The sequence below is a fragment of the Notothenia rossii genome (assembly GCF_949606895.1).
Source record: "Notothenia rossii genome assembly, chromosome: 8".
In the NCBI taxonomy this organism is placed as follows: Eukaryota; Metazoa; Chordata; class Actinopteri; order Perciformes; family Nototheniidae; genus Notothenia; species Notothenia rossii.
The window spans coordinates 21,773,296-21,785,105 of record NC_136906.1 but is presented as its reverse complement, the minus strand read 5'-3'; the positions used below and the strand labels follow the sequence as shown (position 1 = coordinate 21,785,105).

Here is an 11,810-nt window from a genome sequence, read left to right as displayed (position 1 = left end):
CGCACGGCTGAGTGATGATCAGACCAAACCTCCCAGCGCGCGCCTCTCCAGTCCATTATGCTGGAGCTGTGTGATTGAAGCACGCCTTCGCTGCTATGTTTGTTAATGTTGCTAGTACATTACAGTGTTCCAAATAAAACACACAGGTGGATACAGTTAACGCTAGGTGGCGTACGCTAACCGCCATACTGCTTGGTTTTCATCATATGTGGGAGAAGGTAAAGCCATAATGTCAGTTCTTAATGTTTCAATGGTTTACTGAAGTTACATGTCGAGCTGGTGGCACATTTAAGCTAAAGTAGCAAACACATGCTAATGCTAAATGTGACATGTCTAAGTAAATGCGACTATCAATGGAGGGAGAAATAGTTATTCTCTTCTTATACCTAATTAAAAGTAGCAATACTGCTCTGTAAAAATACTTTTGACAAGCATTTATGAACTTGCTTAGGTAAAATAAAAAATAAGCATAAACGTCAAATAAATAAAGATGAATAGCCTACTTGTTGGGCAAATATATATAATTGTATTTATCTTACAATTAAAACATTACTACTGATGCTTTAAGACTCAAGCAACTTTTTACTGACAGGTAAATGTGGAACACCTTTTTAACTAACTTAAAACACATTGAACTTTTTACATCTACAGTTCCATTTCAACAGGGTAACCTACATCTGCCTGTGATAGTAGGATATAAAGCTCAAGAACAACTACTAGCCTATGTAAATGGATATTAAGTTAAGATGGTTCGGCCAACAATTTTCCTCTCAGTAACTAAAAAAAGAAAGAAAAAGAAATCACATTTGTGAATGTAATTAGTTTGACATGCAAGTGTTTTACAATGTCCCGTTAGTCTGGTGTTAATGTGATATTCCTTCTATTTTGCAGATTTTTGAGCGGGTCTACAGATGGATGAGGTGCTGCAGGAAATAGTCAGGAATACATCTTAAGAGGTACAGTATGACCCTTGCATACACTGTGCCTTTTCTCATACTGTACACTAATGCCCTACATCCTGGTTTCCCTGCGTGTGCCGCTCTGCTGGGGCAGATCCACACCACCCGCAGAGATAATTATCCTCTCTTCAACTGAGCATAAAAGACGGGTAGCTGAGCGCAGAGCCTGCAAAAGCTGCTTAATGTTTGAGCAGTCCTGCCAATCTCAGGGATGCATCATTAGGTGTGTCTGTGCAGTATTCTGGTGCAGGAGCCCGCTTTTGAAGTTCGACTTGGCACAAGAATGGATCCAAGAATAAAAAATATGTATTTTTAAACAACGCCTGCTTGGATTGAGAACAGAGGTCTAGATTCTCAAAGTTCCACTGAAACATTTTCATCTCAAAATCGTGATCGCCATTATAAATATTTCTACTTTTGCTGCTCACAGAACAATTCCCCCTTTCATCAACCTTACATGAGGGTAGTGTGGTATCTTTCTCCATATATAAATGCAGTGCTCTAACATCTACATTATATTTTAGAGGGAACTTGACAGAGTCTCCTCAGTCCTCTAATAGTCTCTGCTCACCTTTGTCTCTCTTATTGTTAATCACAATAAGAGCTTTGCATTGCAACTAGGTAAGACAGGTGGGTGCTATCCAGTAGGAGTATTGAGCAGAGCAGGGCTATCAGCTGGTAATAGTCGATTCCTCCTGAGAGCGATCCTGTCATGCTGTAATTATACTATTAGCTGTCCTTGATCCTACCGAGTTAGCCGTCAGGAGTCTAGGCTATGAAAAGTAATGTATTTATTTAGTACACTGAGTTCACACAGAAACACTTTATTCATGGTAGAATGTTTTTTTTTCTTTGTAGAAATAGTGGCCTTAAACAGCAAACACACAGGTCTTTACAAGTCACCAAGGATGTTTTCATTGAGAAATACTGCAAGATAAAGGAATGATTGACACTTTTGGCAGCATCAATTGTTGGATCAGGAACTATTTGAATTAGCTGATTGTTAATGAATAATAATGCTGGGAAATGCAGAGGAAACATAAAACAAGCACCAAAGCTATCGCCAAAACATACAGTATGTACAAATGATATAAACAGCAGAGAAACAAAGTATTAATAATAATGCTTAGGGTTGTTGCATCTCCTCAGGATTTTTCTTATTGTTGTAAGAAACAAACAACATTAAACACCAAATGTAATGAATAATATAACAGAATTCTGCATATAGCTATAGCTGTGATGATTTGATACTGAACTGAAAATCCTTAATTGGGTGTTTCTCTGTTGGACTAAATAAGTTATTTAATTATGGCTGGCTCATTAAAATCTGTGATTTCTGATGTTTTACAATAAAAAGATTCCATATGAAATGATTTGGCAGATTGATAACATGCATGCGTGATATTATATTTATGTGATTTGTGAAGAAATCCCAATAGTCCCTCCAGTCTGAGGCGCAGTGATATGTAAGTTACAGAGTTTGGGGAAACATTCATTATAAATAAGGAAGAAGCCACGTAACAGGTGGAATTTTCTTGTTGAATCTGATGTTTCCACACCAAGCAGACGCAGCTTAACAGGAGCAGCCTTTAGTATGTTGGCAGGTTTACCCACCAGGCATAATTGGAACCAATGGATTGTATAGTGACAGAAATGTCCACCTGTTGTCTCCTCCAGAACCTGTGAGAGACTAACTGGTGGGCCAGCTGCTGAGAGCTGCTGTCGACAGGATGCAGCAAATGATGCATGGTTTCCCTACAACTCTTTATTTCATTTCCCATTATCCCAGGCATGCTTCTCACAGCATGGGTGGATTCATGACAGGCTGAGTTAGTGCATGTCTGTGCAGCTTTGCTTTGCTCTTAATACGGATTGCTTGAGTAAAGATCACAGGTTGGGCCGTGTGCCTTTTGACTGATGGATGTGGAGGGAGGAAGCGGCCTGGTTTACCGTCCCTGTGGCCTTAATGACATCTGTGGCCCTGTGTAGCTCTGCAGGTGGCAGGGGAGTTTACACATCAAGTGTGTGTATGTGTGATGGGGTGTCTTTCTTTAACAGATGGCTGAGGATGGCCTTTGAGAAGCGGTGGATCTAGATCAGCACTCTGATGATTTATCTATTTCTTGCTTTCTCTTAATCAGAACCAGTGGCAAACATTCTTCTCTGTCAGTGCTTGACAACAGTCTTTGTGTTTCCTGTTGTTGACAGAGTGGCAGGCAGCACAAATGTATTTGTTCTCAGCCTGCCTGGCAGGTGTGGTCGTTTAAGCGGAAAATCAATCAACTTTAACAATTTCATGCAATCTTATTTCACATTATTTTGATGACTACGGTTCCTATTTAATTCAACGCCCAACGCTATATATTAAAGTGATGGTTCCAGCCTTCAGATGTTATCAAGTGTTTTCTATGTTCTTCATTCACCTTGCCTGAATTCACCCTCTCTCTCTTATTCTCTTTTATGGCTTTTATGCTTTACTTATTAAAACAGGAGACAGATGCTTTACTTATTAAAACAGGAGACAGAAAAATGAGAATATGTTTGTTTGAAAATAAAAATGTAGGAATTGTTGTCATCTCTTCCAAACAATATATTGGAAAAATATTTATCGGCCAGTCTGCAGAGAGAATTGTTGTTCCAGCCCATATATAAGGTTCAAGGTAGAATAATAATGTATTGTCAAGTCTACACAACAAAAGGCATTCTTAGCCTATTGCAATATAGCTACACACGAAGGCATGACAAAGTACCCTCTATTGTATTCTCTTTGCCCATCTTGTGTGTTTTGCGTGGGTGGCTTTGTTTCCCAAATTTGAAAAGAATACGTTTTGTTTTATCTGTTTTATCAGCACTCACACTGAAGCTGAAGGCAGACCATGACAACACCATCTGTATCAGAAACTCAGGAGAAGCGCAGAGACAACAGATGCGGTCCATGGCAAAGGTAAGATAAAAGTACTAAAAACAGAAACGGGTAAAAGAATCAATTTCTTGTTTCTCAATTTGGTTTGGTTTAGACCAAAACTCTGACGCTAACATCCCCACATGGAGTGAATTCTCTGTGCCCTGTTACATGAAATTGATCTGGATGTTAGCACGAAACATCCCTTATTGGATTTGTATTTCACATGTACAGTTTTACACCCTTTGGTTTGTCGAACATCGATTTTCTGCAACATCATTAATCTCGAATGAGCACACATGGCTAGAAACAAACCTCAGCATGCCTGCCACATGGCCGCGCTATTATTCATATACTTCTCCATAATCCAATAAGAAATTATTCAAGTGTCGCGTAAGTTGAGTGATGTGTGGAGGTCGGAGAGAGCGGAGAATGTGCCTGGGGAGATGGTATGTGACCTGTATCCAGATAATCAGAAATTGAAGAAGCGCACAATGCCTACCAGAAAAATGTAGTTCTTTACAAGAGGAATCATTATCCATGTAAAATACTCTGCTGACCCAAGCCTTTTTGGAGACTCAAACAATTGTAAGACAACCCAAATCTCTAAACTTGGTATAATGACTCTAAACTATAATGACTATAAATGTGTTTCATATAACATATTTGGTGAAGCACCCCTGATTTTCCTTTTGTTAAAGAGCTGGGTGACCCAACTCCCGGAATGTCCTCCCAGGATGGGCGTAGGAAGCATCCTCAATGTGGGTGGGACAATTTGACAGGGGGTGTGGGCAGGTGGTGGACCTCACCCACCTCCTCTAGAGTGGTCCGGGGGCATGCTCCCCCGGGAAGATTTGTTTTAAAATTTTGAAGAAATGTATCAATCTGCCGTACTTTGAGAGCAAAATTAGGGACTAAATCTACGGATACATCAATAACACCCATGTGAAACAGAACTGTAAACAGATTTACTTTTTCTTTATGCAAATTTTGCAAATCACAAACACAATTATTTCATTCCTGTTATTCTCTTATTTTTTATAACTATAATGATCATATAAAGGTGTGCCATGGAAATACTTGTTTACATAAATGATTAGCAAACCGTTTGAGACCCACTACTTAGACTAAAGTGAACTATCTAAACACTCAGAGAGTCCTTTACCTCACTGAGCTGGAGTTATCAGCCTCTCAGTCTGACAGTGAGGACTCTCCTCCACCTCTCAGAGACTCCTTTAACTCACTGAGCTGTAGTTATCAGCCTCTCAGTCTCACAGGAGGGGACTCTCCCTCCACCTCTTTAATAACAGCGCCTGTGGCGCGCATCATTTTACAACTAAAGACACAGCTACACAAAAAACGCAGCATGTCTACGGCTCATGTGTACGGCTCTGAGAATCTGCCTTGGTACAAAGTAGCAGTGAAAACATGGTACGGAATTTCATTGATTTGGGCATTCTCACAATAAGCAAGTGGAATGGATTTGATAATGAAGCATATGATATGGTTGCAGCTCGCCAGAAACAAATCAGCTTCGGTGACGGATGGATGGCTAGTTACTATAGGTAACTTCTCCTTCTCCCGTGCGGCTGTGAGTGACCGTAGCACCCGCTGCTGTTGCTGGCCAACAGCTTGCAGTTGGGCTCATTTTCTTGAACACGTTCAACATTACAGCATGGTGGAATTAGCTAAGTGACTTGCATGCAGCTGACTATTCCTATTCTATATCTACGTATGTACACTTCTTTTGAGAAAAACACTGAAAATGTCATAAAAGATCTCTTTAACTAAATGCATTATGTGGTGGCTTGGTTGAAAGGCTGCGATCTTAAGAGTCATTTTTTTTTCGGCGTTTCCTTTGTCAACCATACAGAAAGCAAAATAGTTTTTCATGATTGTTTACTAAAGAAGTTCATGATGTAAACTATGACTCTGAATGAATGAATCACCATTTTTTGTTATTGCATAAATGGACGAGTCTGAAGAGGTCAGCCAAAGAATTAATAACACGAATATTTAACTACATAATCGTTCAAGGTCTGAGTGCCACTTATGATGACGTTTGTTTTTGAGGACCCTATTTAGGCCCTGTACTGCTCGTAATGTTCTCCAGTATTCAACTTTTTAAAAAGCCAATTTTCTGTGAAGAGCAATTTAAAGTCTGTCTACTTTTAGAAAAAAAATAATCCTAAAAGGAAACTAGAGAGTTTTTCTGAATGTACCCAGCTTTACCCCAGGGAATCCAATCCCTGTGGCTCCGGAGGCTTACACGACTTCCTATTTTATAAGCAGCTGGGTAAGAATTGCGGGGAGGCTCTCTGCAACTGAGAACAAAACAATGATGCTGGGTGGGGTGGGGTGGGCTGGGCTTTGATAAATGGTGGGGGGACTCGGTATAGTGTAGGACGCATAAATGTCCTTGAAAAGGAAAGAATCCAGCCGGCTTTCAGACAAACGGCTCTGCTTCTTTATTTTGCTCGCCCTAGTCTCTTCAGTACTGAAATCCCTGTTTTGGCAGGCAAACAGAGAGAAGCCGCAAACATTTTTCTTTTGTTGCAGATAAAATGATGGTGTTGGCTAGTACAGCCCCTCAGTGTATGCATGCATAGTTTTATAGTATTAACGGATTATTATGTGTATAGTTCATTTAGAAATACAATCATATGAGTTGCAAAATACAGAAAATTAGGTTTGTCCTGTTGTGTAAGATATCAGTGACAATGTCATTATATCTCAGATGGTTAGAAATCAAGTACAGTATGTGAAAGTTGTTGTAGTGAAAGTCCATTTGTGTGATGATGATGATGATACACTGATGATCTTTCTGTCTTTCTTAAATCAACCATAATGAATATAACGGGTCATTTCCCTTTTATTGTTGCCAAAGTTGTCCAGGCTTTACGCTCATAGCCAGCAGAACACAACTTACATCCAAGCATTTCCCTGTCACAGTGGGTTTCATTGAATTATAAACTAATCATAAAGACTTTGTGGAGCTCACTGAAGTCTTAAACATCATGGAGCACAATGTGTCTGTGAGCTAGAGGCAAGTCAGTCCAGATTTGGTTTGGAGTTGGAGTCTAGACAGAAAGACCACAGTTCAGAAAACACTTGCATATTTATTATATTAGGGCAGAGAAAGTAAGGAGTGAATTCGCCCTGAAGATAAACTTTTGTTTAGTGTCATGCAGAGCCTCAGGCTGAGTTTAGCCATTCGTCTATTTGCTCCACCTCTGTGCTCGGTTTCTTGTTAACAGGATTTCACCAATGAGAGGATTTCTTGGTCAATTTTGCATTTTATAAATCCTCCTAAATCCTCCTCTGACTTTTGTTGGACAGTGTAATGTAGCAGGAAGCTGACTTGGATAACAAATGAATATTCTCCTTCCATCCATATACTGTCCTCTGTTTGCAAAAGGCATTTCTCGTTGCCTTATAAATATATTCCTCCATCTACTTAATATTGCTGATGATATAGCCTATATTTCTATTCCATCTCCTCCCCACATTTCTAATTTAGTTGAATTGAATACAATTTGATTTAAGGGATTACTACCCTGTCATTTCTTATCGCTGAACCGTAGAGCTGAGAATTGCTTCCTCCTTGGCGTCTAATCTTTACGCAATTCCTTACTTCCTAATGGCTGGATAGAGAGCAAGAAGATGTGAGAGAGCCAGCATTTGTATCTTTGTTGCAGGTAAATTAAAAGATCCAGGGCTGCTCGCTATTCACACAGAAATGTTGAGTGCATGGCCCTCTTCATGCAGATTGCGGAATTAAACTGAATGAAACTCTTACCATTTCACCCCTATATTTAGAGGGGTAGGCAGGGTGAGGGATGTTCAGGGCTAGATAAAAAGTCAACGGTAAATGCCACATAGAAGTGTGTCTATCCTCTAACAGCCTTAATGTTGAACGTTTATAGTGTATTAAAGCTTAGATTATGAAATTCCAATTATAAAATGGCCATTCCCATGCTATATAATGTCTGATAAGTTGTTGCAGTCATTTTTTAGTGTTTTACCATTTGTTGCACAGGTTTGGTGCCAATTAAAAAAATTATGTAGGCAAGGCTAGGCTAGGCAAGGCTTTTACAAAATAAAATAAAAGACATTTAAGAATAAATACAGCAGAAAGACATTATATAATGGCATTTTACAACAGGCATTTAAAAAGCAAAGATAATAAATTAAACACAACAGTTATACAATACATGAATAACATACTGCAGTGTGAATATGAACAGCTCAATTAAAAGCAGTGCAAAAAAATAGGTTTTCAGTCTCGATTTGAAAATACTAAGAGTTTCTGCGGACGTGCATGTTTCGGGCAGTTTGTTCCAGATTGTCGAGGCATAATAGCTAAACGCTGCTTTTCCATGTTTTGTTCTTACTCTCGGAACCGAGAGCAGACCCGTCCCGGAAGACCTGAGAAACCTTGATGGTTCATAATTATGCAGGAGATCGTTAATATATTTTGGTCCTAAACCATTTAGTGATTTAAAAACTAGCAATAATACTTTAAAATCAATTATTTGGCCGACTGGAAGCCAGTGTAAAGATTTCAGAACTGGACTGATGTGATCCACTCTTTTAATGTTAGTGAGGACTCGAGCAGCAGTGTTCTGAATCAGCTGCAGCTTTCTGATGGATTTTTTTGTCAGCCATGTGAATACACTATTGCAGTAGTCGCCTAAAGAATTGCTAAACATTGTTTAAAAGGCTTCCAAAATGCCACATTGACAAACCAAGACTCTAGAAAAATTGCTGTTGTGATTTAATATGAAAAAGAAAATGTGTTGAGATCTCTGTAAGATTACATTTTGTTATGATTCTTCTGGAAATTAAATACATCCTCTGAAATCCCTCAGTCTCTTGTCCGTAGTTGTACATTTTTACATCTTTTACAACAGGTAATTTTATACGTTGAGGTCAAAGAAAAACAAATGGTCTTCCCACCGAAAAGGCCCTTATGGCGACTTACATTACACGACATGAATATAATTTGGCTCATTGAATCTACAAGAGTCAAATGATGAAATCACAAGTCCCTTTAGGGGCCCCAGCATGCAGAAACCAGTTTTAGAAAAGGCGACGGGGGCGAACGGGACCAATCACTTCTCTAATCACCCATCTGATTTTCATTTCCCCTTCACACTGTGATTTGTCAGCTGTGTGTAGAGGTTATAAAGTGAAAGAAATATAAAATGTTTCTTTTGGCCATAGTCCCTTGACATTTACTTATTAATTATTTTGATAATGTCCCTTTAACAGGAGTTCTGTCTCTGTGTAAATGCCAGCTTTCTTGGAAACACTGGCATGACATAGATAGACAGTTCCAGTCAGCTGTGTTTCTGATGAGGGTTTATGTCCGCAATGACCTCAGTGTTTCGTCAAACGATCCAAATCAGCGATGGTCCATGACCACTGTGGTGATGCGATGAAACGACTTAATCAACCATGTAGGGTCAGTCAGTCCTGTGCAGGGGACACGCTGCCACCACAAACACTCCCTAATCTCTTTAATCAGATTCTATTAATGACAGACCTGCCTTGGTTTTTTTTCTCCGCTCTAGGTCAGCTGCCGCGGCTTTACCCAAAGCCGAAGTGAAGCTCATTGAGGTGATAGGCTGCTTGACAAGACGCTCGAGTGCTAGCGATGTGTGTACCAAAAAACCTCGCTCGGCAGTGCTGATGAAATCCACTCTGTGGTCTATTGATCTGGCCTGGGGTTTGATTGATGCTGTCTTTAAAAATGCATTAGTTTGAGGCATGTGGGAGCTGCAGGGTGGCAGGCGCTCCTGTAGGGCACATTTGTCTATGTTTACAGAACCAGGAAACGTTCAGGCAGCAGCGAGGAAAGAGTCCTGACAGGGCCACCCAGGGCCCAATGAGTCACACACACACACACACGCACGCACGCACGCAGGCACGCAGGCACGCAGGCACGCACACACACACGTTCTGGAGCAGCAGCACCACAAATTGTTCATTTTAATCAGTTATTAAATGCATGCACTTAATTGAGAGGTTGGGTCTGGATCATAAATCAGCTGTAGGGTATTTTGTATGGGCTTCTATAAATTATTCATCGTGGCCAAATAGCACCATTTATAAAAATGTAATTCTTTCAAATAATCCCAAGATATTTTCAAAAGGTTGGAAATCAAACACTAAGAGAAGGCACAATTAAAATGGTCATCTTTATCTTTTATACAACACTTTTTAATTAGCTTGTTGATGTAGCTGACAGACGCACAAGCTACAGCTCAGAAGCTTTTCCTTATAGTTCGTTTTTTTATTTGGAAACATGGTGTGTGATGCCAGAGCACTCTTACTCCTGTATAATCTTTTCTTATTATCATTTCAAAAATTCACGAATATCATGTCAGACAATATTCAGTGAGACTGATTGTTCTGTCAAAGCAACACCAACAATCGATTAGTAAATGGAAAACTATAGGACGCAACTTCTCAATCTAAGGTATTTTAAATCTATAAATACTTACCATTTATTAGATTATCCAGTTAAATATTCATATATGGATTGTTATATTAAATATATCAGGTATCTCGACAGCAGGTCAGATGTATGTGTGAGATGATGATATCACAAGAGTGTTTTCTATTTCCATCTATAGCTATAAAAGCTCTACACTGGATACAAAAAGACAGTGATTGAAAACTGCCAAGGCTTTGTCAACAGATTAAATAAAGTCAGCAGGCTTATTTTAAATGACTTAAAGATTTACAAAACTCACAGTAAGTATAAAACAAAGAATAAATGGAAATGACTGTCATAAAGATGAGGAACTAAATCTTAATTTTTAATCTGTATAGCATAATGATGATCAATCAACCTTCAATTTAACAGTCACATCTACAGCACAAAGCAGTTATTCAAATGGTATATCTTTTTTAAGTAACAAATATGAGTAGACAATATTTTGACTGACCTTCAAATTAGTATTTTGTATTGGCAAAAATGTTCAACATGCATGTCATTTTTGGGTTTTTTCCTTCACTGCAAAAGTTGTGCAAATTCCTTCAGATATACTAGACATAGTCAACATTAGTCTCTGAAACTCTACTGTATGTCTCTAATGTGAGCATGTGTCACTTCTGACTGTGCAGCTGATAATGAATGATGGAGCTACGACAGGGGGTGTGTGTGTGGCAGTCGTGAAATGAAGAGTTAATCACCTGAAGCACATCACGCACTGTGGAAAAAACCCTGGACTTGATAAGCAGTGCCATCAAGATGTGCCAATTAAGGCTTGTTGTTAATTACAGCTGTGTTCTTCAATTAGTGCAGAATGGAGGCAGGTCCGGCCTGTACTTAATGATGAGCTACGGGTCAGTAGGGTCGATCTCTCTGATTGATGACAAGTGAGGCGGGGAGGATAAATGATGCTTAATAGCTGTGAAGAAGGAGAAACTGAACGCCAACAGAGAGAATAAAAAGGAGTGAAACGTGCCGAGAAAAGAAAGGAGAGAAGAAAAGGGCTTTCTTTAGCCTTATTATCCTGCTGCTATAATTCTACTTGTAGCGAGTATCACGGTAAAACCCTACACCCACTCAGCTTCCGCCACAGACAAATGCCCACAACGCTCTCACTTCCACATGAAAGCAGAGGCTGAACAGAAGGCAATCCCTGCAGTCTGTGCGCTCCACTCCCCCGCAGTGGATTCTGGGTCAGGTTGTGTTTACCAGCAGGGCAGAGGCAAAACCTTGGCTGCCAGGACATGAAGCACTAAAGAGCTACTGGCTTTCTGAAGCAGGGAAGTGAACATTTGTCTCTTCTGGAAGAGCTTGCATCACCCCTGCTCCTTGCCCACTCCCATGATGGAGAGGGGTAAAGTTCAGACACACCGTTCCACACAGGCTTTGTCAGCAAAGACCAGAGCCCACGCTTTTGTCCTCCATTCCATTGTGGATGTGTCATTAT

General features: G+C 39.8%; 1 long non-coding RNA gene across 2 annotated transcripts in view; it reads left to right on the top strand.

The window, feature by feature from the left end:
* Positions 1–78: 78 nt before the first annotated feature.
* LOC307017085 overlaps positions 79–11,810 on the top strand; it is a 33,146-nt gene continuing 21,414 nt past the window's right edge. For both annotated transcript variants that reach the window (XR_013802011.1, XR_013802012.1), the window contains exons 1-3: positions 79–218; positions 892–956; positions 3,809–3,903. This is a non-coding gene — a long non-coding RNA (uncharacterized lncRNA). The remainder of the gene's footprint in view (positions 219–891; positions 957–3,808; positions 3,904–11,810) is intronic.